The 26,937-nt window shown below is 42.5% G+C and overlaps 13 non-coding genes and 1 pseudogene across 13 annotated transcripts; 2 read left to right on the top strand and 12 right to left on the bottom strand.

Annotated features, from left to right (window-relative positions):
* Window positions 1–1,416: 1,416 nt before the first annotated feature.
* On the bottom strand, window positions 1,417–1,717 carry LOC149435632 (signal recognition particle RNA). Its single transcript, XR_016308415.1, has one exon.
* A 4,188-nt stretch (window positions 1,718–5,905) lies between these two features.
* LOC149435631 (signal recognition particle RNA) lies at window positions 5,906–6,195 on the bottom strand. Its single transcript, XR_016308390.1, has one exon.
* Window positions 6,196–7,396: 1,201 nt separating this feature from the next.
* On the bottom strand, window positions 7,397–7,697 carry LOC149435630 (signal recognition particle RNA). Its single transcript, XR_016308427.1, has one exon.
* A 1,185-nt stretch (window positions 7,698–8,882) lies between these two features.
* On the bottom strand, window positions 8,883–9,182 carry LOC149435629 (signal recognition particle RNA). The gene has a single exon (XR_016308414.1).
* An 819-nt stretch (window positions 9,183–10,001) lies between these two features.
* LOC149435628 (signal recognition particle RNA) lies at window positions 10,002–10,290 on the top strand. Its single transcript, XR_016308398.1, has one exon.
* Window positions 10,291–10,979: 689 nt separating this feature from the next.
* Window positions 10,980–11,279, bottom strand: LOC149435627 (signal recognition particle RNA). The gene has a single exon (XR_016308389.1).
* Window positions 11,280–12,396: 1,117 nt separating this feature from the next.
* LOC149435626 (signal recognition particle RNA) lies at window positions 12,397–12,697 on the bottom strand. Its single transcript, XR_016308396.1, has one exon.
* Window positions 12,698–13,456: 759 nt separating this feature from the next.
* Window positions 13,457–13,757, top strand: LOC149435625 (signal recognition particle RNA). The gene has a single exon (XR_016308426.1).
* A 689-nt stretch (window positions 13,758–14,446) lies between these two features.
* On the bottom strand, window positions 14,447–14,737 carry LOC149435624 (signal recognition particle RNA). Its single transcript, XR_016308449.1, has one exon.
* Window positions 14,738–16,708: 1,971 nt separating this feature from the next.
* On the bottom strand, window positions 16,709–17,004 carry LOC149435623 (signal recognition particle RNA). The gene has a single exon (XR_016308437.1).
* A 1,153-nt stretch (window positions 17,005–18,157) lies between these two features.
* LOC149435622 (signal recognition particle RNA) lies at window positions 18,158–18,452 on the bottom strand. Its single transcript, XR_016308435.1, has one exon.
* Window positions 18,453–19,833: 1,381 nt separating this feature from the next.
* LOC149435621 (signal recognition particle RNA) lies at window positions 19,834–20,134 on the bottom strand. Its single transcript, XR_016308404.1, has one exon.
* A 1,484-nt stretch (window positions 20,135–21,618) lies between these two features.
* LOC149435620 (signal recognition particle RNA) lies at window positions 21,619–21,874 on the bottom strand (annotated as a pseudogene).
* Window positions 21,875–23,627: 1,753 nt separating this feature from the next.
* Window positions 23,628–23,928, bottom strand: LOC149435619 (signal recognition particle RNA). Its single transcript, XR_016308424.1, has one exon.
* Window positions 23,929–26,937: the final 3,009 nt, after the last annotated feature.

The raw sequence follows: 26,937 nt of genomic DNA, 5'->3' as shown, positions 1-26,937 counted from the left end.
AGGGTGGGGAAGGTGGTGGTGGGGGGTGGGGTGTAGTTGATTGCAGTTGCACAGTATATATTAATGTTTGCATTGACAAAGCATACAGAGTATCATTTCTTTTGCATCCTGGTACTGTTTTTTGGAGTATATTTTATTTGATAATTGCACCGCACAACTAGTTATGCTTCTTCAATGTCTACTTTTTACTTTTTTTTTTTTTGTACTGTAAACCCCTTTTTTTAGTCCACAACCTTCAAAAAATTAAGCCATAACTATTTTCTGCCACATAGTCTAGCACTTCTTTATCATTCTACAAACTGTCCTCCCTGATAGACATCTCTGAACCAGCATTTGCAGAACAGAAGCTAGGAATGGTAACCTCCATATTTTATTAGTTATATGTAGCTGTCTTGCAATTTTCTTCCAGGAATTTCCTATCAATGAATAGAACTGAGTTTTCATCTGGGCTGGTTCACCCCTTTTTAGAACAACCCGGTAGCCCCAGGCTCCCAAGAACTCCTGGACTCAAGCAATCTGATAGTCTTTGCCAGCAAAGGAGCTGGGATTACAGACGCACACTACTGCACCCTGCGAAGGGCATTGCTTGCCCTGAGATACTAGCAGCTCAAAGCCAAATAATGGCTCAACTCTGTCATCTAATATCATTATTGCTAATAGCACATTCTTCATTCATGACCCTGTAATCTATTTTTCAATAAATCATTTCTTTCTCTGTTCTCCTACCTCCTTGTAACAGCCTTCATAAGCTCCCAGGCCTCTCATTTCTCTCCTCACTTCCGTTTGTTTGTAACATGTTACTTGTGGTCACTGCTCTATTCACACTACAAATCCCATAGTCCATCTGGGGTGTGGACAAGAGACAGTGGCTGCAATCCTACATACAGTGGGACCATGGAGAAAGAACGTAGCCACCTTCTAAGAGGAAGTGAAATCACAGAAGCAAGAAAAAGGAATTTGGAGGAGACTGAGAGCAACACAATCAAAGAATATATCGCCAGCACACCATGGATCTTTTAAGTTTCAGAATGATGCAGGACCCCTTCATTAGTTATCACATATTATCAATGCTGCAATCAATTGTAAAAGTCACCAATGCAAAATATTACAAACAATACCCAAACAAATCAATAAATAGTCTAAGTGGTCAGTTTCAGTCCCAGCGGTTGTAAAGCTGTGTAGGTGAAAAAGTCTGTGTCTCACTGTATTGTCCAGGCTGCACTACACTGGCTACATCTCAAGAATTCTGGGATAAATTCTCAGATTACTGTTCCATCATGCATTACTATGTAATATGGGGTCTGTTTTATTTTGTGCTTTTTTAAATGCAACTAAAAGATGATCTAATGTTAAAGAAATCTTCAATATATCATATTTACGTATATTAAAAAAAGATACATTAAAGGTGTAAAATAAGAAAGGCTGTGTCCTACTGTATCATCCAGGCTGCTCTACACTGGCTATTTACAGGTGCAATCCCACTACTGATCGGCATGGGGGTTTTGACCTGCTCCATTTCTGACCTGGGCCGGTTCACCCCTCCTTAGGACAACCTGGTAGCCCCAGGCTCCCCTAGAGCCACCATATTGATGCCAACCTTAGTGTGGACACCCACTCAACATAGCACAGAGTAGACTAGAACTCCGGGACTCAAGCAATCCAACAGCCTCAGCCTCCCAAGTAGCTGGGATTACAGATGCACGCCACCGCGCCCAGCAATGGAAATTGCTTACAAAGAGATACTAAGGCTGGCCATACATTATACAATTATCTGCAGATTTTCTGCCCAATTTCCTTTAGATTTACCTTCAACTATGTAGTGCAAGGGCTGGCCTAATTGGATACAACTGAAAGTGTTGTTTAGGTTTGTCCTCCTATTATATGGTTTTTGGTAAATCTAAACCAAAAATCTGCAGATAATTGTATAATGTATGGCCAGCCTAAAACTTCAACACCAAATGATGACAAAACTCTGCCATCTAGAGTCAATATTGCTAATTGCAATCTGGGAATTCTATCAACACATTAAGGTGAGATAGGGTGGGGAAGGTGGTGGTGGGGGTGGGGTGTAGTTGATTGCAGTTGCACAGTATATATTAATGTGTGCATGGACAAAGCATACACAGTATCATTTCTTTTGCATCCTGGTACTCTTTTTCGGCGTCTGCCCTTATACGATAATTGCACCGCACAACTTGTTATGCTTCTTCAATGCCTCCTTCTTTTTTTTTTTTTACTGTAACCCCCTGTTTTAGTCCACACCCTTCAAAAAATTAAGCCATAACTATTTTCTGCCACATAGTCTAACACTTCTTTATCATTCTACAAACTGTCCTCCCTGATAGACATCTCTGAACCAGCATTTGCAGAACAGAAGCTAGGAATGGTAACCTCCATATTTCCTAAGGCTAGGTTCACACCTATGCAGTTGGCGTTTGATCCGTTTCTGCAGTGCTTTTTGCTGTATGTTTTGAGTTTTGGAAACATGGATTTTTTATGCGTTTTGCATTTTTTCCTCCAACTTGTTGCTGGGCAGATTAACCACTTGCCTACCAGGCACTTATACCCCCTTCCTTACCAGGCCAATTTTCAGCTTTCAGCGCTGCCGCACTTTGATTGACAATTGCGCGATCATGCAACATTGTACCCATATGAAATTTTGATCATTTTTTTCTCACAAATAGAGGTTTCTTTTGGTGGTATTTAATCGCCACTGGGCGCTTTACTTTTTGCGCTATAAATAAAAAAAGTGGAAATAATTTGAAAAAATAAAAAGTTTGTTTCTTTTATAAAATTTTTCAACCAGGTATTTTTTTCTCCTTCACTGATGTGCGTTGATGAGGCAGCACTGATGGGCACTGATCGGCGGCACTGATGGGCACTGATAGGCAGCACTAAAGGGCACTGATAGGCAGTACTAATGAGGTGGCACGGATAGGCGGCACTGATAGACAGCACTAATTAGGGGTCACGGATAGGCGGCACTGATATGCAGCACTGATAGGTGGCACTGATAGGTGACACTGTTTATGGGTACTGATAGACGGCACTGACTGGCATCACTGCTGGGCACTGACTGGCGGCACTGACTGGCACAACCCCTGGGAACTGACTGGTGGCACTGACTGGCAGCACTGCTGGGCTGCACTGGTGGGTGGCACTGGTGGGCAGCACTGGTGGGTGGGCACAGGTGGGTGGCACTGGTGGGCACAGGTGGGTGGCACTGGTGGGCACAGGTGGGTGGCACTGCTGGGCACATGTAGAAGGCACTTCTGGGCACAGGTGGGTGGCACTGCAGAGTGGCACAGGTGGGTGCACTGCTGGGCACAGGTGGGGGCACTGCTGGGCACGGGTGGGCAGAGCTAGTGGGTGCACTGCTGGGCGGAACTTGCGGGTGTCACTGCTGGGCACCGATCATCAGGGCACTGATCATCAGTGCCCTGATGATCGGTGCCGATCCCCGCTCTGACAACTGCCGGTTCTCGGCAGTACTTTCCTCACGATATGACAGCGTGAGGAAAGTGCAGCCAAGAACCGGCACTTGCATTTCCCTGTAATCAGCTTGTCATTGGACACCGCTGATCACAAGGTAAAAGGCCGCTGTGATTGGCCTTTTACCACATCACGCGATCAGCTGTGTCCGTAGGACACAGCGATCACAGAGATTGCCGGGTGCGCGCCCCCTGGGGCGCGCAGGAGAGCGCGTTCTGGGAGGACGTCATATGACGTCCACCCAGAACTGTCCGGCCGCGGTGAAGCCGTCATTCGGCTATGCGCGGACGGCAAGAGGTTAAAACAAAAAATGCATCAAAAATGTACTGCATACTTTTCGGCGGCGTCTCCATGGAAATATATAGAACCAAAAACACAACATTTTGCATTGAAAAAAGTCCCTGACCCTTTCCAAAAAATGCACAGGGTGAAACCGTGAAGATGTGAACCTGTCCCATAGGAAATCATGTTAAATGGACTGCTGTGTGTTTCTGGAAAATGCAGTGGAAAACGCATAGGTGTGAACCTAAACTAAGCAAAGTTTTCATTTAATTGAAAAACAGTTGTAAGCACAAAGCTACATTCATACAAATATGTAGCAGAGGGTTGTCCAATATTGTGATGGCGGGGGCCACCTATGCACACAAAACATCTCACCAATGCTTTGGCACTCTGATTGGCACTAGTTAGGTGCCTTATACTGTCAGCAATTTGTCTGATAAATGCCATTCAGGAACTTCATTAGAGCTGATCATCAGCATACCGGGGAACTTGGCAGATAAGACCCAGCAATGCTGGAATATTGCCAGAATCGTTTACCTCTTATGAATTCTGGGAAAAATCCTTGGATCGCTGTTCCATCATGCATTGGTATGTAATATGGGCAGGGGCGGACTGATCATTCGAGCACTCGGGCACTGCCCGAGGGCCTGGGGTCAGTAGGGGGCCCCATAAAATGCCCCTGTTACCTTTTTTATTGGCTTTATTGAGTGTGGGCAAGGACACAGGGGCCCTATGATGCCCTATTGCCTGGGGGCCCCATGAGTTGTCAGTCTGCCCCTGAATATGGGGTCTGTGTTATTTTGTGCTTTTTTTAAAATGCATCTAAAAGATGATCTGATGTTATAGATATCTTCAATATATCATATTTACTGTATATTAAGAAAAAATACATTAAAGGTGTAAAAAAAAAAAAAAAACAACTAGACTGTGTCCCACTGTATCATGCAGGCTGCTTTACACTGGCTATTCACAGGTGCATATAATAAACTCAGAATCGGTGTATGCTATACAAAACACGTGTAAATATAATCTGTGATACATCCCGAGACACCAGAGAATTACTTTCTCACCTGAAAGTCTAAAGCAAAAATCAAAAGTCCTTCTCAGCGTCCATATAATCTCAATAGCCGCTAATGTAATATAAAATATTCAATATCAAATATTCTTTCTTCTTATGTAATAATATTCATCTATCTGTGATAGACACTTCATCCTCCAAATGTCATCCCGAAAAGAAGGAAAATAACCACATATAGGATATTATCCTTAATACATTCACATAAATCATTGGAGATACACTCATTAAATCTGTGAAAAATCATGCTAAATCATTCCACCATGTGTCCTCTTTCATGTGTCTGTAATCCTTACTCTTACCCTCAATTAACTTGAAAAAGGCCTTGTGATATATTCCACCAATAGACTTCTCAAAACTGCAACCTCTTATCTCATTCTCCCCTTCTCAAGAGATGTACCTCCGAAGAAATTAGATTACAGTGCAATATCTTCCATATCTTTCAACTGTGTGCTCTCGTGCTCCCCTCAATCTTCAAATATGACCACCAGTACTGCCTGGGTGAGCACTCCACCGCCTCCCAAACCATGCACCTTACCAGATAGCTATAGTCCACCAATATAAAAGTCAAATGGCTCCTCTCAATCAGTGACATTCGCGGCTTCCAATAGCATCATCTCTTGTAGCAGAATAAATGGATATATAGTGCAGTATGTTTAAAATTCCACTATTTATTATAAATAAAAAGAGCTTACAAACAGCCAGCATGTAATGCACATCTCATCTCCAAATCAGCATTAGCATTTGAATGTTCAAAACCACTTCCAAGATGGTCGCTCCAAGACTATCGGTCTACGTATGACGTCACATGCTGACGCGTTTCATCACTTCTGACTTCATCAAAGGAAAAACAGTTGTAAGCAAAAGCTACATTCATAGAAATATGTAGCAGAGGGTTGTCCAATATTGTGATGGCGGGGGTCACCTATGCACACAAAACATCTCATCAATGCTTTGGCACTAGTTAGATGCATCTAAAAGGTGATCAAATGTTATAGAAATCTTCAATATATCATATTTACTGTATATTAAAAAAGATACATTAAAGGTGAATAAAGAAGACTGTGTCCCACTGTATCATCCAGGCTGCTCTACACAGGTGCAATCCCACTACTGATTGGCATGGGGGTATTGACCTGCTCCATTTCTGACCTGGGCTTTTTCACCCCTCCTTAGGACAACCTGGTAGCCCCAGGCTCCCCTAGAGCCACCATATTGATACCAACCTTAGTGTGGACACCCAATCGACATAGCACAGGGTAGAACAGAACTCCGGGACTCAAGCAATCTGACAGCCTCAGCCTCCCAAGTAGCTGGGATTACAGACGCACGCCACCGCACCCAGCAATGGAAACAGTTTACAAAGAGATACTAAAACTTCAATACCAAATGATGACAAATCTCTGCCATCTAGAGTCAATATTGCTAATTGCAATTGCTTTATTAACATTACAATATTTCATATGCAACTGTCTTGCAATTTTCTTCCAGGAATTTCCTATCAATGAAAAGAACTGAGTTTTGACCTGGGATGGTTCACCCCTCTTTAGAACAACCCAGTAGCCCCAGGCTCCCAAGAACTCCCGGACTCAAGCAATCAGATAGTCTTTGCCAGCAAAGGAGCTGGGATTACAGACGCACGCTACTGCACCCTGCGAAGGGCATTGCTTGCCCTGAGATACTAGCAGCTCAAAGCCAAATAATGGCTCAACTCTGTCATCTAATATCATTATTGCTAATAGCACATTCTTCATTCATGACCCTGTGATCTATTTTTCAAGAAATCATTTCTTTCTCTGTTCTCCTACCTCCTTGTAACACCCTTCATAAGCTCCCAGGCCTCTCATTTCTCCTCTCACTTCCGTTTGTTTGGGACATGTTACTTGTGGTCACTGCTCTATTCACACTACAAATCCCATAGTCCATCTGGGGTGTGGACAAGAGACAGTGGCTGCAATCCTACATACAGTGGGACCATGGAGAAAGAACATAGCCACCTTCTAAGAAGAAGTGAAATCACAGCAGCAAGAAAAAGGAATTTGGAGGAGACTGAGAGCAACACAATCAAAGAATATATCGCCAGCACACCATGTATCTTTAAAATAATTTTTCAAGTATTAATTAAAGAGATCACATCACAGTGGTAAAAACGCTAAGTTTCAGAATGATGCAGGACCCCTTCATTAGTTATCACAGATTATCAATACTGCAATCAATTGTAAAAGTCACCAATGCAAAATATTACAAACAATACCCAAACAAATCAATAAATAGTCTAAGTGGTCAGTTTCAGTCCCAGCGGTTGTAAAGCTGTGTAGGTGAAAAAGTCTGTGTCTCACTGTATTGTCCAGGCTGCACTACACTGGCTACATCTCAAGAACCCTGGGATAAATTCTCGGATCGCTGTTCCATCATGCATTACTATGTAATATGGGGTCTGTTTTATTTTGTGCTTTTTTAAATGCATCTAAAAGGTGTTCTAATGTTATAGAAATCTTCAATATATCATATTTACTGTATATTAAAAAAAATACAGGTGTAAAAGAAAAAAAAATGTGTCCTACTGTATCATCCAGGCTGCTCTACACTGGCTATTAACAGGTGCAATCCCACTACTGATTGGCATGGGGGTTTTGACCTGCTCCATTTCTGACCTGGGCTGGTTCACCCCTCCTTAGGATAAGCTGGTAGCCCCAGGTTCCCCTAGAGCCACCATATTGATACCAACCTTAGCGTGGACACCCGCTCAACATAGCACAGAGTAGACCAGAACTCCTGGACTCAAGCAATCCGACAGCCTCAGCCTCCCAAGTAGCTGGGATTACAGACGCACGCCACTGCGCCCGGCGATGGAAAAGTTTACAAAGAGATACTAAAACTTTAATACCAAATGATGACAAAACTCTCCCATCTAGAGTCAATATTGCTAATTGCAATTGCTTTATTATCATTACAATAAACATATTGCCAAAGTACAGCATGAATGGAAAACTGGGAATTCTATCAACACATTAAGGTGCGATAGGGTGGGGAAGGTGGTGGTGGGGGGTGGGGTGTAGTTGATTGAGGTTGCACAGTATATATTAATGTGTGCATGGACAAAGCATACACAGTATCATTTCTTTTGCATCCTGGTACTGTTTTTTGGCGCCTGCATTAACCGATAATTGCACCGCACAACTTATTATGCTTCATCAATGCCTAATTTTTTTCTTTTTTCTTTTACTGCAAACCCCTTTTTTAGTCCACACCCTTCAAAAAATTAAGCCATAACTATTTTCTGCCACATAGTCTAGCACTTCTTTATCCTTCTACAAACTGTCCTCCCTGATAGACATCTCTGAACCAGCATTTGCAGAACAGAAACTAGAAATGTTAACCTCCATATTTCCTAAGGCTAGGTTCACACCTATGCAATTGGTGTTTCATCCATTTCTGCAGTGCTTTTTGAGGTGTGTTTTGCATATTTTCACATGCGTTTTTGATGCGTTTTGCATTTTTTATTTCCATACTTGTTGCTAGGCTGATTAAAATGTAAAACGCATTAGAAAAGCATCACGAAATGAAATACATACTTTTCTGCAGCATCTCCATTGAAGTCTGTAGAACCAAAAATGCAACATTTTGCATTTAAAAAAGTCCCTGACCCTTTCCAAAAAATGCACTGGGTGAAATTGTGGAGACGTGAAGCTGTTCCATAGCAAATCATGTTAAATGGACTGCTGTGCGTTTCTGCAAAATGCAGCGGAAAATGCATAGGTGTGAACCTAAACTAAGGAAAGTTTTCCTTTACTTGAAAAACAGTTGTAAGCACAAAGCTACATTCATACAAATATGTAGCAGAGGGTTGTCCAATATTGTGATGGCGGGGGCCACCTATGCACACAAAACATCTCACCAATGCTTTGGCACTCTGATTGGTACTAGTTAGATGCATCTAAAAGATGATCTAATGTTACAGATGATCTAATATACAGAAAATATATCATATTTTCTGTATATTAAAAAAAGATACATTAAAGGTGTAAAATAAGAAAGACTGTGTCCTACTGTATCATCCAGGCTGCTCTACTCTGGCTATTCACAGGTCAATCCCACTACTGATTGGCACAGGGGTTTTGACCTGCTCCATTTCTGACCTGGGCTGGTTCACCCCTCCTTAGGACAACCTGGTAGCCCCAGGCTCCCCTAGAGCCACCATATTGATGCCAACCTTAGTGTGGACACCTACTCAACATAGCACAGAGTAGACCAGAACTCCTGGACTCAAGCAATCCAACAGCCTCAACCTCCCAAGTAGCTGGGATTACAGACGCACGCCACTGCGCCCGGCAATGGATACAGTTTACAAAGAGATACTAAAACTTCAACACCAAATGATGACAAAACTCTGCCATCTAGAGTCAATATTGCTAATTGCAATTGCTTTATTAACATTACAATAAACATATTGCCAAAGTACAGCATGAATGGAAAACTGAGGTGATTTTTGCCGTATTAGTGCAATTGCGACAAAAACAATTGAGTACTGTCCGTGATACTTTTTTTATTTGCACTAACATACAATTTTGAGGAAAAGCTTTCAGGGTATGTCCCCTTCTTCAAGGTCCAAGTAGTACTGCAGAAACGGATCAAACGCCAACTGCATAGGTGTGAACCTAACCTGAGGAAATATGGAGGTTACCATTCCTAGCTTCTGTTCTGCAAATGCTGGTTCAGAGATGTCTATCAGGGAGGACAGTTTGTAGAATGATAAAGAAGTGTTAGACTATGTGGCAGAAAATAGTTATGTCTTAATTTTTTGAAGGGTGTGGACTAAAACAGGGGGTTACAGTAAAAAAGAAAATATGAGGCATTGAAGAAGCATAACAAGTTGTGCGGTGCAATTATCGTATAAGGCAGATGCCAAAAAACAGTACCAGGATGCAAAAGAAATGATACTGTGTATGCTTTGTCCATGCACACATTAATATATACTGTGCAACCGCAATCAACTACACCCCACCCCCCACCACCACCTTCCCCACCCTATCGCACCTTAATGTGTTGATAGAATTCCCAGATTGCAATTAGCAATATTGACTCTAGATGGCAGAGATTTGTCATCATTTGGTATTGAAGTTTTAGTATCTCTTTGTAAACTGTTTCCTTTGCTGGGCGCGGCGGCGTGCGTCTGTAATCCCAGCTGCTTGGGAGGCTGTGGCTGTTGGGTTGCTTGAGTCCAGGAGTTCTCTGCTATGTTGAGCCGGCATCTCCACTAAGGTTAGTATCAATATGGTGGCTCTAGGGGATCCTGGGGCTACCAGTTTGTCCTAAGGAAGGGTGAACTGGCCCAGATCAGAAATGGAGCAGGTCAAAACCCCTGTGCTGATCAGTAGAGGGATTGTGCCTGTAAATAGCCAGAGTAGAGCAGCCTGGATGATACAGTGGGACACAGTCTTACTTATTTTACACCTTTAATGTATCTTTTTTTAATATACAGTAAATATGATATGTTGAAGATTTCTATAACATTATATCATTTTTTTGTTGCATTTAAAAAAGCACAAAATAAAACAGACCCCATATTACCTAGTAATGCATGATGGAACAGCGATCTGAGAATTTATCCCAGGATTCTTGAGATGTAGCCATTGTAGTGCAGCCTGGACAATACAGTGAGACACAGACTCTTTCACCTACACAGCTTTACAACCGCTGGGACTGATACTGACCACTTAGACTATTTATTGATTTTTTTGTTTATTTTTTGTAATATTTTACATTGGTGACTTTTACGATTGATTGCAGCATTGATAATCTGTGATAACTAATGAAGGGGTCCTGCATCATTCTGAAACTTAGCGTTTTTACCACTGACAGGGAGAGAAGGGGGCACATGGAGACACCTAGGCGGACTGCATGTAGAGAATCCACACGCAGACACAGTGGGGTGGCAGACTCCTCAGCGCGGAGGAGAGGTGTGATCCTCATGGCAGGAAGCAGCTCCCTGGCGCCCATCACACCACTTTATGTGGGCTATGTGCGGGCGCAGGTATATGCAATGGGGAAGGGGGGGAAGTGAGGGAGGGGGGACTGTGACATATATTTACTGTATATTAAAAAAGATACATTAAAGGTGTAAGAAAAAGTAAGGCTGTGTCCAACTATATTTTCTAGGCTGCTCTACACTGGCTATTCACAGGTCAATCCAACTACTGATCGGCATGGGGGTTTTGACCTGCTCCATTTCTGACCTGGGCTGGTCCACCTCTCCTTAGGACAACCTGGCAGCCCCAGGCTCCCCTAAAGCCACCATATTGATAACAACCTTAGTGTGGACACCCACTCAATCTAGCACAGAGTAGACCAGAACTCCTGGACTCAAGCAATCCGACAGCCTCAACCTCCCCAGTAGCTGGGATTACAGACGCACGCCACCGCACCCGGCCATGGAAACAGTTTACAAAGAGATACTAAAACTTCAACACCAAATGATGACAAAACTCTGCCATCTAGAGTCAATATTGCTAATTGCAATTGTTTTATTAACATTACAATAAACATATTGCCAAAGTACAGCATGAATGGAAAACTGGGAATTCTATCAACACATTAAGGTGCGATAGGGTGGGGAAGGTGGTGGTGGGGGGTGGGGTGTAGTTGATTGCGGTTGCACAGTATATATTAATGTGTGCATGGACAAGGCATACACAGTATCATTTCTTTTGCATCCTGGTACTGTTTTTTGGCGTCTGCCTTAATCGATAATTGCACCGCACAACTTGTTATGCTTCTTCAATGCCTCATTTTTTTTTTTTACTGTAACCCCCTGTTTTAGTCCACACCCTTCAAAAAATTAAGCCATTACTATTTTCTGCCACATAGTCTAGCACTTCTTTATCATTCTACAAACTGTCCTCCCTGATAGACATCTCTGAACCAGCATTTGCAGAACAGAAGCTAGGAATGGTAACCTCCATATTTCCTAAGGGTAGGTTCACACCTATGCAGTTGGTGTTTGATCTATTTCCACATTGTTTCTTGTGATGTTTTTTGCATTTTTGCACATGCTTTTTTTATGCGTTTTGAATTTTTTTCCCCCCAACTTGTTGCTGGGCAGATTAAAACGCAAAATACATAAAAAATGCACTACATACTTTCTGCAGCATCTCCAATGAAAAAAGTATCAGACCATTTCCAAAATTCGCACCGGGTGAAAATGCGGAGATGTGAACCTGTCCCATAGGAAATCATGTTAAATGGAATGCTGTGTGTTTCTGCAAAACGCATCAGAAATGCATGGGTGTGAACCTAAACTAAGGAAAGTTTTCCTTTAATTTAAAAACAGTTGTAAGCACAAAGCTACATTCATACAAATATGTAGCAGAGGGTTATCCAATATTGTGATGGCGGGGGCCACCTATGCACACAAAACATCTCACCAATGCTTTGGCACTCTGATTGGTACTAGTTAGATGCATTTAAATGGTGACCTAATGTTATAGAAATCTTCAATATATCATATTTACTGTATATTAAAAAAAAGATTCATTAAAGGTGTAAATAAAAGACTGTGTCCTGCTGTATCATCCAGGCTGCTCTACACTTGCTATTCACAGGTGCAATCCCACTACTGATCGGCACGGGGGTTTTGACCTGCTCCATTTCTGACCTGGGCCGGTTCACCCCTCCTTAGAACAACCTGGTAGCCCCAGGCTCCCCTAGAGCCACCATATTGATACCAACCTTAGTGTGGACACCCACTCAACATAGCACAGAGTAGACCAGAACTCCTGGACTCAAGCAATCCAACAGCCTCAGCCTCCCAAGTAGCTGGGATTACAGACGCACGCCACTGCGCCCAGCAAAGAAAACTGCTTACAAAGACATACTAAAACGTCAATACCAAATGATGACAAAACTCTCCCATCTAGAGTCAATATTGCTAATTGCAATTGTTTTATTAACATTACAATAAACATATTCTCAAAGTACAGCATGAATGGGAAACTGAGGTGATTGTAGCCGTATTAGTGCACTTGCGACAAAAACAATTGAGTACTGTCTGTGATACTTTTTTTATTTGCAGTAAACGTACAATTTTGAGGACGAAAGCAGTACTGCAGAAACCTAGCCTTAGGAAATATGGAGCTTACCATTCCTAGCTTCTGTTCTGCAAATGCTAGTTCAGAAATGTCTATCAGGGAGGACAGTTTGTAGAATGATAAAGAAGTGCTAGACTATATGGCAGAAAATAGTTATGTCTTAATTTTTTGAAGGGTGTGGACTAAAACAGGGGGTTACAGTAAAAAACAAAAAAATTAAGCATTGAAGAAGAATAACAAGTTGTGCGGTGCAATTATCGTATAAGGGCAGACGCCAAAAAACAGTACCAGGATGCAAAAGAAATGATACTTTGTATGCTTTGTCCATGCACACATTAATATATATTGTGCGACTGCAATCAACTACACCCCACCCCCACCACCACCTTCCCCACCCTATTGCACCTTAATGTGTTGATAGAATTCCCAGATTGCAATTAGCAATATTGACTCTAGATGGCAGAGATTTGTCATCATTTGGTATTGAAGTTTTAGTATCTCTTTGTAAACTGTTTCCATCACCGGGCGCAGTGGCACGCGTCTGTAATCCCAGTTACTTGGGAGGCTGAGGCTGTTGGATTGCTTGAGTCCAGGAGTTCTGGTCTACTCTGTGCTATGTTGAGTGGGTGTCCACACTAAGGTTGGTATCAATATGGTGGCTCTAGGGGAACCTGGGGCTACCAGGTTGTCCTAAGGAGGGGTGAACCGGCCCAGGTCAGAAATGGAGCAGGTCAAAACCCCTGTGCCAATCAGTAGTGGTATTGCACCTGTGAATAGCCAGTGTAGAGCAGCCTGGATGATACAGTGGGACACAGTCTTTCTTATTTTACACCTTTAATGTATCTTTTTTTAATATACAGTAAATATGATATATTGAAGATTTCTGTAACATTAGATCATCTTTTAGTTGCATTGAAAAAAAATCACAAAATAAAACAGACCCCATATTACATAGTAATGCATGAAGCAACAGCGATCCGAGAATTCATCCCAGAATTCTTGAGATGTAGCCAGTGTAGTGCAGCCTGGACAATACAGTGAGACACAGACTTTTTCACCTACACAGCTTTACAAGCGCTGGGACTGAAACTGACCACTTGGACTATTTATTTATTGATTTGTTTGGTTATTCTTTGTAATATTTTACATTGGTGACTTTTACAATTGATTGCAGCATTGATAATCTGTGATAACTAATGAAGGAGTCCTGCATTGTTCTGAAACTTAGCGTTTTTACCACTGACACGGAGAAGGGGGCACACGGAGACACCTAGGTGTCCTGCATGTAGAGAATCCACACGCAGGCACAGTGGGGCGGCAGACTCCTCAGTGCCCGGCTGAGAAGAGATGTGATCCTTGGCGCAGGAGGCAGCTCCCTGGCGCCCAGCACACCACTTTTTGTGGGCTACATGCAGGTACATGCAAAGGGAAAGGGGGGGAGCAAGGGAGGGGGGACCATGACATATATTTACTGTATATAAAAAAAGATACATTAAAGGTGTAAGAAAAAATAAGACTGTGTCCCACTGTATCATCCAGGCTGCTCTACACTGGCTATTCACAGGTGTAATCCTACTACTGATCGGCATGGGGGTTTTGACCTGCTCCATTTCTGACCTGGGCCGGTTCACCCCTCCTTAGGACAACCTGGTAGCCCCAGGGTCCCCTAGAGCCACCATATTGATACCAACCTTAGTGTGGACACCCACGCAACATAGCACAGAACTCCTGGACTCAAGCAATCCAACAGCCTCAGCCTCCCAAGTAGCTGGGATTACAGGCGCACGCCACAACACCCAGTGATGGAAGAGGTTTACAAAGAGATACTAAAACTTCAATACCAAATGATTACAAAACTCTGTCATCTAGAGTCAATATTGCTAATTGCAATTGCTTTATTAACATTACAATAAACATATTGCCAAAGTACAGCATGAATGGAAAACTGGGAATTCTATCAACACATTAAGGTGCGATAGGGTGGGGAAGGTGGTGGTGGGGGGTGGGGTGTAGTTGATTGCAGTTGCACAGTATATATTAATGTGTGCATGGACAAAGCATACACAGTATCATTTCTTTTGCATCCTGGTACTGTTTTTTGGAGTATATTTTATTTGATAATTGCACTGCACAACTTGTTATGCTTCTTCAATGTCTACTTTTTACTTCATTCTACAAACTGTCCTCCCTGATAGACATCTCTGAACCAGCATTTGCAGAACAGAAGCTAGGAATGGTAACCTCCATATTTTATTAGTTATATGTAGGTGTCTTGCAATTTTCTTCCAGGAATTTCCTATCAATGAAAAGAACTGAGTTTTCATCTGGGCTTGTTCACCCCTTCTTAGAACAACCTGGTAGCCCCAGGCTCCCAAGAACTCCTGGACTCAAGCAATCTGATAGTCTTTGCCAGCAAAGGAGCTGGGATTACAGACGCACGCTACTGCACCCTGCGAAGGGCATTGCTTGCCCTGAGATACTAGCAGCTCAAAGCCAAATAATGGCTCAACTCTGTCATCTAATATCATTATTGCTAATAGCACATTATTCATTCATGACCCTGTAATCTATTTTTCAATAAATCATTTCTTTCTCTGTTCTCCTATCTCCTTGTAACAGCCTTCATAAGCTCCCAGGCCTCTCATTTCTCTCCTCACTTTTGTTTGTTTGTAACATGTTACTTGTGGTCACTGCTCTATTCACACTACAAATCCCATAGTCCATCTGGGGTGAGGACAAGAGACAGTGGCTGCAATCCTACATACAGTGGGGCCATGGAGAAAGAACGTAGCCACCTTCTAAGAGGAAGTGAAATCACAGCAGCAAGAAAAAGGAATTTGGAAGAGACTGAGAGCAACACAATCAAAGAATATATCGCCAGCACACCATGTATCTTTAAAATAATATTCAAGTATTAATTAAAGAGATCACATCACAGTGGTAAAAACACTAAGTTTCAGAATGATGCAGGACCCCTTCATTAGTTATCACAGATTATCAATAGTGCAATCAATTGTACAAGTCACGAATGCAAAATATTACAAACAATACCCAAACAAATCAATAAATAGTCTAAGTGGTCAGTATCAGTCCCAGTGCTTGTAAAGCTGTGAAGGTGAAAAAGTCTGTGTCTCACTGTATTGTCCAGGCTGCACTACACTGGCTACATCTCAAGAACTCTGGGATAAATTCTCGGATCGCTGTTCCATCATGCATTACTATGTAATATGGGGTCTGTTTTATTTTGTGCTTTTTTAAATGCAACTAAAAGATGATCTAATGTTATAGAAATCTTCAATATATCATATTTACTGTATATTAAAAAAAGATACATTAAAGGTGTAAAATAAGAAAGACTGTGTCCCACTGTATCATTCAGGCTGCTCTACACTGGCTATTCACAGGTGCAATCCCACTTACAATTGATTGCAGCATTGATAATCTGTGATAACTAATGAAGGGGTCCTGCATCGTTTTGAAACTTAGCGTTTTTACCACTGACATGGAGAAGGGGGCACACAAAGACACCTAGGCGGCCTGCATGTAGAGAATCCACACGCAGGCAAAGTGAGGCGGCAGACTTCTCAGTGCCCGGCCGAGAAGAGGTGTGATCCTCGGCACAGGAGGCAGCTCCCTGGTGCCCAGCACATTACTTTATGTGGGCTACGTGCAGGTACATGCAATGGGGAAGGGGGGGGGGAAGAGAGGGAGGGGGGACCCTGACATATATTTACTGTATATTAAAAAAGATACATTAAAGGTGTAAGAAAAAACAAGGCTGTGTCCCACTGTATCATCCAGGCTGCTCTACACTGGCTATTCACAGGTGCAATCCCACTACTGATTGGCATGGGGGTTTTGACCTGCTCCATTTCTGATCTGGTTCACCCCTCCTTAGGACAACCTGGTAGCCCCAGGCTCCCCTAGAGCCACCATATTGATACCAACCTTAGTGTGGACACCTCCTCAACATAGCACAGAGTAGACCAGAACTCTTGGACTCAAGCAATCAAACAGCCTCAGCCTCCCAAGTAGCTGGGATTACAGACGCACGCCACCGCGCCCGGCGATGGAAACTGTTTACAAAGAGATACTAAAACTTCAATACCAAATGATGACAAATCTCTGCCATCTAGAGTCAACATTGCTTATTGCAATTGCTTTATTAACATTACAATATTTCATATGCAACTGTCTTGCAATTTTCTTCCAGGAATTTCCTATCAATGAAAAGAACTGAGTTTTGACCTGGGCTGGTTCACCCCTCCTTAGAACAACCCGGTAGCCCCAGGCTCCCAAGAACTCCCGGACTCAAGCAATCTGATAGTCTTTGCCAGCAAAGGAGCTGGGATTACAGATGTATGCCACTGCACTCTGCAATGGGCATTGCTTGCCCTGAGATACTAGCAGCTCAAAGCCAAATAATGGCTCAACTCTGTCATCTAATATCATTATTGCTAATAGCACATTCTTCACTCATGACCCTGTAATCTATTTTTCACTAAATCATTTCTTTCTCTGTTCTCCTACCTCTTTGTAACACCCTTCATGAGCTCCCAGGCCTCTCATTTCCCTCCTCACTTCCGTTTGTTTGGAACATGTTACTTGTGGTCACTGCTCTATTCACACTACAAATCCCATAGTCCATCTGGGGTGTGGACAAGAGACAGTGGCTGCAATCCTACATACAGTGGGACCATGGAGAAAGAACGTAGCCACCTTCTAAGAGGAAGTGAAATCACAGAAGCAAGAAAAAGGAATTTGGAGGAGACTGAGAGCAACACAATCAAAGAATATATCGCCAGCACACCATGGATCTTTTAAGTTTCAGAATGATGCAGGACCCCTTCATTAGTTATCACATATTATCAATGCTGCAATCAATTGTAAAAGTCACCAATGCAAAATATTACAAACAATACCCAAACAAATCAATAAATAGTCTAAGTGGTCAGTTTCAGTCCCAGCGGTTGTAAAGCTGTGTAGGTGAAAAAGTCTGTGTCTCACTGTATTGTCCAGGCTGCACTACACTGGCTACATCTCAAGAATTCTGGGATAAATTCTCAGATTACTGTTCCATCATGCATTACTATGTAATATGGGGTCTGTTTTATTTTGTGCTTTTTTAAATGCAACTAAAAGATGATCTAATGTTAAAGAAATCTTCAATATATCATATTTACCGTATATTAAAAAAAGATACATTAAAGGTGTAAAATAAGAAAGACTGTGTCCTACTGTATCATCCAGGCTGCTCTACACTGGCTATTCACAGGTGCAATCCCACTACTGATCGGCATGGGGGCTTTGACCATTTCTGACCTGGGCCGGTTCACCCCTCCTTAGGACAACCTGGTAGCCCCAGGCTCCCCTAGAGCCACCATATTGATACCAACCTTAGTGTGGACACCCACTCAACATAGCACAGAGTAGAGCAGAACTCCGGGACTCAAGCAATCCAACAGCCTCAGCCTCCCAAGTAGCTGGGATTACAGACGCACGCCACCGCGCCCAGCAATGGAAACACCTTACAAAGAGATACTAAAACTTCAACACCAAATGATGACAAAACTCTCCCATCTAGAGTCAATATTGCTAATTGCAATTGCTTTATTAACATTACAATAAACATATTGCCAAAGTACAGCATGAATGGAAAACTGGGAATTCTATCAACATATTAAGGTGCGATAGGGTGGGGAAGGTGGTGGTGGGGGGTGGGGTGTAGTTGATTGCAGTTGCACAGTATATATTAATGTGTGCATGGACCAAGCATACACAGTATCATTTCTTTTGCATCCTGGTACTGTTTTTTGGCGTCTGCCCTTATACGATAATTGCACCGCACAACTTGTTATGCTTCTTCAATGCCTCCTTCTTTTTTTTTTTTTACTGTAACCCCCTGTTTTAGTCCACACCCTTCAAAAAATTAAGCCATAACTATTTTCTGCCACATAGTCTAACACTTCTTTATCCTTCTACAAACTGTCCTCCCTGATAGACATCTCTGAACCAGCATTTGCAGAACAGAAGCTAGGAATGGTAACCTCCATATTTCCTAAGGCTAGGTTCACACCTATGCAGTTGGTGTTTGATCCGTTTCTGCAGTGCTTTTTGCTGTATGTTTTGAGTTTTGGAAACATGGATTTTTTAAGCGTTTTGCGTGTTTTCCTCCAACTTGTTGCTGGGCAGATTAAAACACAAAATGCATCAAAAATGTACTGCATACTTTTCGGCGGCGTCTCCATGGAAATATATAGAACCAAAAACACAACATTTTGCATTGAAAAAAGTCCCTGACCCTTTCCAAAAAATGCACAGGGTGAAAACGTGAAGATGTGAACCTGTCCCATAGGAAATCATATTAAATGGACTGCTGTGTGTTTCTGGAAAATGCAGTGGAAAACGCATAGGTGTGAACCTAAACTAAGCAAAGTTTTCATTTAATTGAAAAACAGTTGGAAGCACAAAGCTACATTCATACAAATATGTAGCAGAGGGTTGTCCAATATTGTGATGGCGGGGGCCACCTATGCACACAAAACATCTCACCAATGCTTTGGCACTCTGATTGGCACTAGTTATGTGCCTTATACTGTCAGCAATTTGTCTGATAAATGCCATTCAGGCACTTCATTAGAGCTGATCATCAGCATAACCGGGGAACTTGGCAGATAAGACCCAGCAATGCTGGAATATTGCCAGAATCGTTTACCTCTCATGAATTGTGGGATAAATTCTCGGATCGCTGTTCCATCATGCATTACTATGTAATATGGGGTCTGTTTTATTTTGTGCTTTTTTAAATGCATCTAAAAGATGATCTCATTTTACAGAAATCTTCAATATATCATATTTACTGTATATTAAAAAAGATACATTAAAAGTGTAAGAAAAAAAAGACTGTGTCCCACTTTATCATCCAGGCTGTTCTACACTGACTATTCACAGGTGCAATCCCACTACTGATCGGTACGGGGGTTTTGACCTGCTCCATTTCTGACCTGGGCCGGTTCACTCCTCCTTAGGACAACCTGGTAGCCCCAGGGTCCCCTAGAGCCACCATATTGATACCAACCTTAGTGTGGACACCCGCTCAACATAGCACAGAGTAGACCAGAACTCCTGGACTCAAGCAATCCGACAGCCTCAACCTCCCAAGTAGCTGGGATTACAGACGCACGCCACTGCGCCCAGCGATGGAAACAGCTTACAAAGAGATACTAAAACGTCTAAGCCAAATGATGACAAAAATCTGCCATCTAGAGTCAATATTGCTAATTGCAATTGTTTTATTAACATTATTATTATACAGTATTTATAAAGCGCCAACAGTTCACTCAGCGCTGTACAATACAAAGGGGGACAGAACATGTGACAGTACAGTAACAATACAATGCAATACACGAGGGGTTCGAGGGCCCTGCTCTTTCGAGCTTACAATCTAGGAAATTACAATAAACATATTGCCAAAGTACAGCATGAATGGAAACCTGGGAATTCTATAAACACATTAAGGTGCGATAGGGTGGGGAAGGTGGTGGTGGGGGTGGGGTGTAGTTGATTGCGAATGCACAGTATATATTAATGTGCGCATGGACAAAGCATACACAGTATCATTTCTTTTGCATCCTGGTACTGTTTTTTGGCGTCTGCCTTAATCGATAATTGCACCGCACAACTTGTTGTGCTTCTTCAATGCCTCATTTTTTTTTTTTTTTTACTGTAACCCCCTGTTTTAGTCCACACCCTTTAAGAAATTAAGCCATAACTATTTTCTGCCATATAGTCTAGCACTTCTTTATCATTCTACAAACTGTCCTCCCTGATAGACATCTCTGAACCAGCATTTGCAGAACAGAAGCTAGGAATGGTAACCTCCATATTTCCTAAGGCTAGGTTCACACCTATGCAGTTGGCGTTTGATCCGTTTCTGCAGTGTTTCCTTTGCGGTGTGTTTTCGGTTTTTGCACCTGTGTTTTTGATGCATTTTGCGTTTTTCCGCCAACTTGTTGCTGGGCAGATTAAAATGCAAAATGCATAAAAAATGCACTACATGTTCTTCTGCAGAATCTCCATTGAAGTCTATAGAACCAAAAATGCAACATTTTGCATTGAAAAAAGTCTCAGACCATTTACAAAATACGCACCGAGTGAAAACGTGGAGATATGAACCTGTCCCATAGGACATCATGTTAAATGGACTGCTGTGCGTTTCTGTAAAATGCAGTGGAAAACGCATAGGTGTGAACCTAAACTAAGGAAAGTTTTCCTTTAATTGAAAAACAGTTGTAAGCACAAAGCTACATTCATACAAATATGTAGCAGAAGGTTGTCCAATATTGTGATGGCGGGGGCCACCTATGCACACAAAACATCTCACCAATGCTTTGGCACTCTGATTGGCACAAGTTAGGTGCCTTATACTGTCACCAATTTGTCTGATAAATGTCATTCAGGCACAGCAATGCTGGAATATTGCCAGATTCATTTACCTCTCATGAATTCTGGGATAAATTCTCGGATCGCTGTTCCTCATGCATTACTATGTAATATGAGGTCTGTTTTATTTTGTGCTTATTTTAAAATGCATCTAAAAGATGATCTAATGTTATAGAAATCTTCAATATATCATATTTACTGTATATTAAAAAAGATACATTAAAGGTGTAAGAAAAAAACTAGACTGTGTCCCACTGTATCATGCAGGCTGCTCTACACGGGCTAGTCACAGGTGCAATCCCACTACTGAAAAGTATGGGGGTTTTCTGACCTAGGATGGTTCAACCCTTCTCCTAGAACCACCATATTGATAATGAACTTAGTGTGGATACCCGCTCAACATTGCACAGAGAAAATTAGAACTCGTGAACACGAGCAACACCGACAGCCTCATTGCATGTAGCTGAGATTACACATGCACACCACTACACCTGGCAAGGGTAATGAATTGCTCTGAGATACTAGAAGCTCAAAAGCCAAGTGATGTCTCTGCCCAGCCATCTAGTTTAAATATTGGTAATTGTGAGTGATTCACTAGCATTACAATAAACATGTTACTAAAGTACAGCATGAATGCAAAACTAGGAATATTATTAACACATTAGAAGTGAGGGGTGTAGAGGGGATTCACAGGGAGGTGAAACAAATGTAGCTCTGGATCCCTGATACAATGTCTGGCTAATGTAACTGTCTTGCTATTTTCTTCCAGGGATTTCCTATCAATGAAAAGCACCGGGTTTTGACCTGGGTTGGTTCACCCCTCCTTAGAACAACCAGGTAGCCCCAGGCTCCCCAAAATAGCACAGGAGAGACCAGAACTCCTGGACTCAAACAATCTGAGAGTCTCTGCCACCAAAGGAGCTGGGATTACAGATGCACGCCACTGCACGCTGTGGAAGGTGTTGCTTGCCCTGAGATACTAGCAGCTCAAAGCCAAATAATGTCTCAACTCTGTCATCCTCCTGTACCACTCTCCCCTCCCTCCTAGATTGTAAGCTCCAAGGAGCATCGCCCTCGAACCTCTCGTGTATCGCATTGTATTGTTACTGTATTGTCTCCCACTATAATGTACAAAGCTGAGCAAACTATTGGCGCTATATAAATACTGTATAATAATAATAATCCAAAGTCATTATTGCTAATAGCACATTCTTCATTAACCACTTGCCCTCCAGCGGATTTACCCCCCTTCCTGACCAGGCCATTTCTTGTGATACAGCACTGTGTTACTTTAACTGACAAGCAGTATTTCTGCTATACTGAAGGGGGGAAGCGGTTAATGACCCTGTAATCTATTTTTCAACAAATCATTTCTTTCGCTGTTCTCTGTTATTCTACCTACTTGTAACACCCTTTGTGAGCTCCCAGGCCTCTCATTTCCCTCCTCACTTCTGTTTGTTTGGATCATGTTACTTGTGATCACTGCTCTATTGACACCACACATCCCATAGTCCATCCCCAGATGGATTATGGGATTTGTGTTGTGAATAGAGCAGTGACCACAAGTAACATGTTCCAAACAAATGGAAGTGAGCAGGGAAATAAGAGGCCTGGGAGCTGACAACTGGACAAGAGACAGTGGCTGCATTCCTACATACAGTGGGACCATGGAGAAAGAACGTAGCCACCTTCTAGCAGGAAGTGGGATCACAACAGCAAGAAAAAGGAATTTGGAGATTTGAAGGAGACTGAGAGCAACACAATCAAAGAATATATCGCCAGCACACCATGGATCTTCAAAATAATATTCAAGTATTAAAGAGATCACATCACAGTGGTAAAAATGCTAAGTTTAAGAATAATGCAGGACCACTTCATTAGTTATCACAGATTATCAATGCTGCAATCAATTGTAAAAGTCACCAATGTAAAATATTACAAAGAATAACCAAACAAATCAATAAATAAATAGTCTAAGTGGTCAGTTTCAGTCCCAGCGGTTGTAAAGCTGTGTAGGTGAAAAAGTCTGTGTCTCACTGTATTGTCCAGGCTGCACTACACTGGCTACATCTCAAGAATTCTGGGATAAATTCTCGGATCGCTGTTCCATCATGCATTACTATGTAATATGGGGTCTGTTTTATTTTGTGCTTTTTAAATGCATCTAAAAGATAATCTAATGTTACAGAAATCTTCAATATATCATATTTACTGTATATTAAAAAAAGATACATTAAAGTTGTAAAAAAAAAAGACTGTGTCTCACTGTATCATCCAGGCTGCTCTACACTGGCTATTCACAGGTGCAATCCCACTACTGATTGGCACGGGGGTTTTGACCTGCTCCATTTCTGACCTGGGCCGGTTCACCCCTCCTTAGGACAACCTGGTAGCCCCAGGCTCCCCTAGAGCCACCATATTGATACCAACCTTAGTGTGGACACCCACTCAACATAGCACAGAGTAGACCAGAACTCTTGGACTCAAGCACTCCGACAGCCTCAACCTCCCAAGTAGCTGGGATTACAGAAACACACCACTGCGCCCGGCGATGGAAACAGTTTACAAAGAGATACTAAAACTTCAATACCAAATGATGACAAAACTCTGCCATCTAGAGTCAACATTGCTAACTGCAATTGCTTTATTAACATTACAATTAGAGATGAGCGAATCAAAGTAGGCAAAGTGGAATTCGTTTCGAATATTAGGAAAATTTCGATTTTTCCTAAAATGGCGGCGACATGTGCGGCGACGGAGCGGGGATCTCTGGGAAGGCGCGCAGACAAGGCGCGCTGACCCATAATGCATTCATTCATGACATGTGATCGCATTAGCCAATCAGCAGCCAGCCAGCCAGCACAGTGTAATGGTCGAGCTATAAATGGCGGCCATTTTAGAATTCTACATTTGCCTCCAGTCATTCAACAGAGGCAGACCTGGCTGTATGCAGGGAGAGAGTTAGGGACAGAGAAACGTTAGTTAGGGCCACAGAATCGTTACTTAGGGCCATAGAAACGTTACATAGGGCCACAGAAACGTTACTTAGGGCCACAGAATCGTTAGTTAGGGCCACAGAAACGTTACTTAGGGACACAGAATTGTTACTCAGGGACAGACAGAATTGTTACTGAGGGCTACAGAATTGTTACTGAGGGCCACAGAATCGTTACTTAGGGCCACAGAAACGTTACTTAGGGCCACAGAATTGTTACTTAGGGACAGACACAGAATTGTTACTGAGGGACACAGATTTGTTACTGAGGGCCACAGAATCGTTACTTAGGGCCACAGAATTGTTACTTAGGGACAGACACAGAATTGTTAGTGAGGGACACAGATTTGTTACTGAGGGCCACAGAATCGTTACTTAGGGCCACAGAAACGTTACTTAGGGCCACAGAATTGTTACTTAGGGACAGACACAGAATTGTTATTGAGGGACACAGAATTGTTACTAAGGGCCACAGAAACGTTACTTAGGGCCACAGAAACGTTACTTAGGGCCACAGAATCGTTACTTAGGGCCACAGAAACGTTACTTAGGGCCACAGAAACGTTACTTAGGGACACAGAATTGTTACTCAGGGACAGACAGAATTGTTACTGAGGGATACAGAATTGTTACTGAGGGCCACAGAATCGTTACTTAGGGCCACAGAAACGTTACTTAGGGCCACAGAATTGTTACTTAGGGACAGACACAGAATTGTTACTGAGGGACACAGATTTGTTACTGAGGGCCACAGAATCGTTACTTAGGGCCACAGAAACGTTACTTAGGGCCACAGAATTGTTACTTAGGGACAGACACAGAATTGTTATTGAGGGACACAGAATTGTTACTGAGGGCCACAGAAACGTTACTTAGGGCCACAGAAACGTTACTTAGGGCCACAGAATCGTTAGTTAGGACCACAGAAACGTTACTTAGGGCCACAGAAACGTTACTTGGGGACACAGAATTGTTACTCAGGGACAGACAGAATTGTTACTGAGGGATACAGAATTGTTACTGAGGGCCACAGAATCGTTACTTAGGGCCACAGAAACGTTACTTAGGGCCACAGAATTGTTACTTAGGGACAGACAGAATTGTTACTGAGGGACACAGATTTGTAACTGAGGGCCACAGAATCGTTACTTAGGGCCACAGAATTGTTACTTAGGGACAGACACAGAATTGTTACTGAGGGACAAAGATTTGTTACTGAGGGCCACAGAATCGTTACTTAGGGCCACAGAAACGTTACTTAGGGCCACAGAATTGTTACTTAGGGACAGACACATAATTGTTATTGAGGGACACAGAATTGTTACTGAGGGCCACAGAACCGTTACTTAGGGCCACAGAAACGTTACTTAGGGCCACAGAATTGTTACTTAGGGACAGACACAGAATTGTTACTGAGGGACACAGATTTGTTACTGAGGGCCACAGAATCGTTACTTAGGGCCACAGAATTGTTACTTAGGGACAGACACAGAATTGTTATTGAGGGACACAGAATTGTTACTGAGGGCCACAGAACCGTTACTTAGGGCCACAGAAACGTTACTTAGGGCCACAGAAACGTTACTTAGGGCCACAAAATCGTTAGTTAGGGCCACAGAAACGTTACTTAGGGACACAGAATTGTTACTCAGGGACAGACACAGAATTGTTACTGAGGGATACAGAATTGTTACTGAGGGCCACAGAAACGTTACTTAGGGCCACAGAAACGTTACTTAGGGCCACAGAATTGTTACTTAGGGACAGACACAGAATTGTTATTGAGGGACACAGAATTGTTACTGAGGGCCACAGGACCGTTACTTAGGGCCACAGAAACGTTACTTAGGGCCACAGAATTGTTACTTAGGGACAGACACAGAATTGTTACTGAGGGACACAGATTTGTTACTGAGGGCCATAGAAACGTTACTTAGGGCCACAGAAACATTACTTAGGGCCACAGAATCGTTACTTAGGGCCACAGAAACGTTACTTAGGGCCACAGAATTGTTACTTAGGGACAGACAGAATTGTTACTGAGGGACACAGATTTGTAACTGAGGGCCACAGAATCGTTACTTAGGGCCACAGAATTGTTACTTAGGGACAGACACAGAATTGTTACTGAGGGACAAAGATTTGTTACTGAGGGCCACAGAATCGTTACTTAGGGCCACAGAAACGTTACTTAGGGCCACAGAATTGTTACTTAGGGACAGACACATAATTGTTATTGAGGGACACAGAATTGTTACTGAGGGCCACAGAACCGTTACTTAGGGCCACAGAAACGTTACTTAGGGCCACAGAATTGTTACTTAGGGACAGACACAGAATTGTTACTGAGGGACACAGATTTGTTACTGAGGGCCACAGAATCGTTACTTAGGGCCACAGAATTGTTACTTAGGGACAGACACAGAATTGTTATTGAGGGACACAGAATTGTTACTGAGGGCCACAGAACCGTTACTTAGGGCCACAGAAACGTTACTTAGGGCCACAGAAACGTTACTTAGGGCCACAAAATCGTTAGTTAGGGCCACAGAAACGTTACTTAG

The sequence above is a fragment of the Staurois parvus genome, unplaced genomic scaffold (assembly GCF_062004578.1).
Source record: "Staurois parvus isolate SC_StPar_1 unplaced genomic scaffold, SC_StPar_1.0 ptg001483l, whole genome shotgun sequence".
Lineage (NCBI taxonomy): Eukaryota > Metazoa > Chordata > Amphibia > Anura > Ranidae > Staurois > Staurois parvus.
Note: the sequence above shows the minus strand (reverse complement) of the source record. Positions and strands in the feature narration are given on the sequence as shown.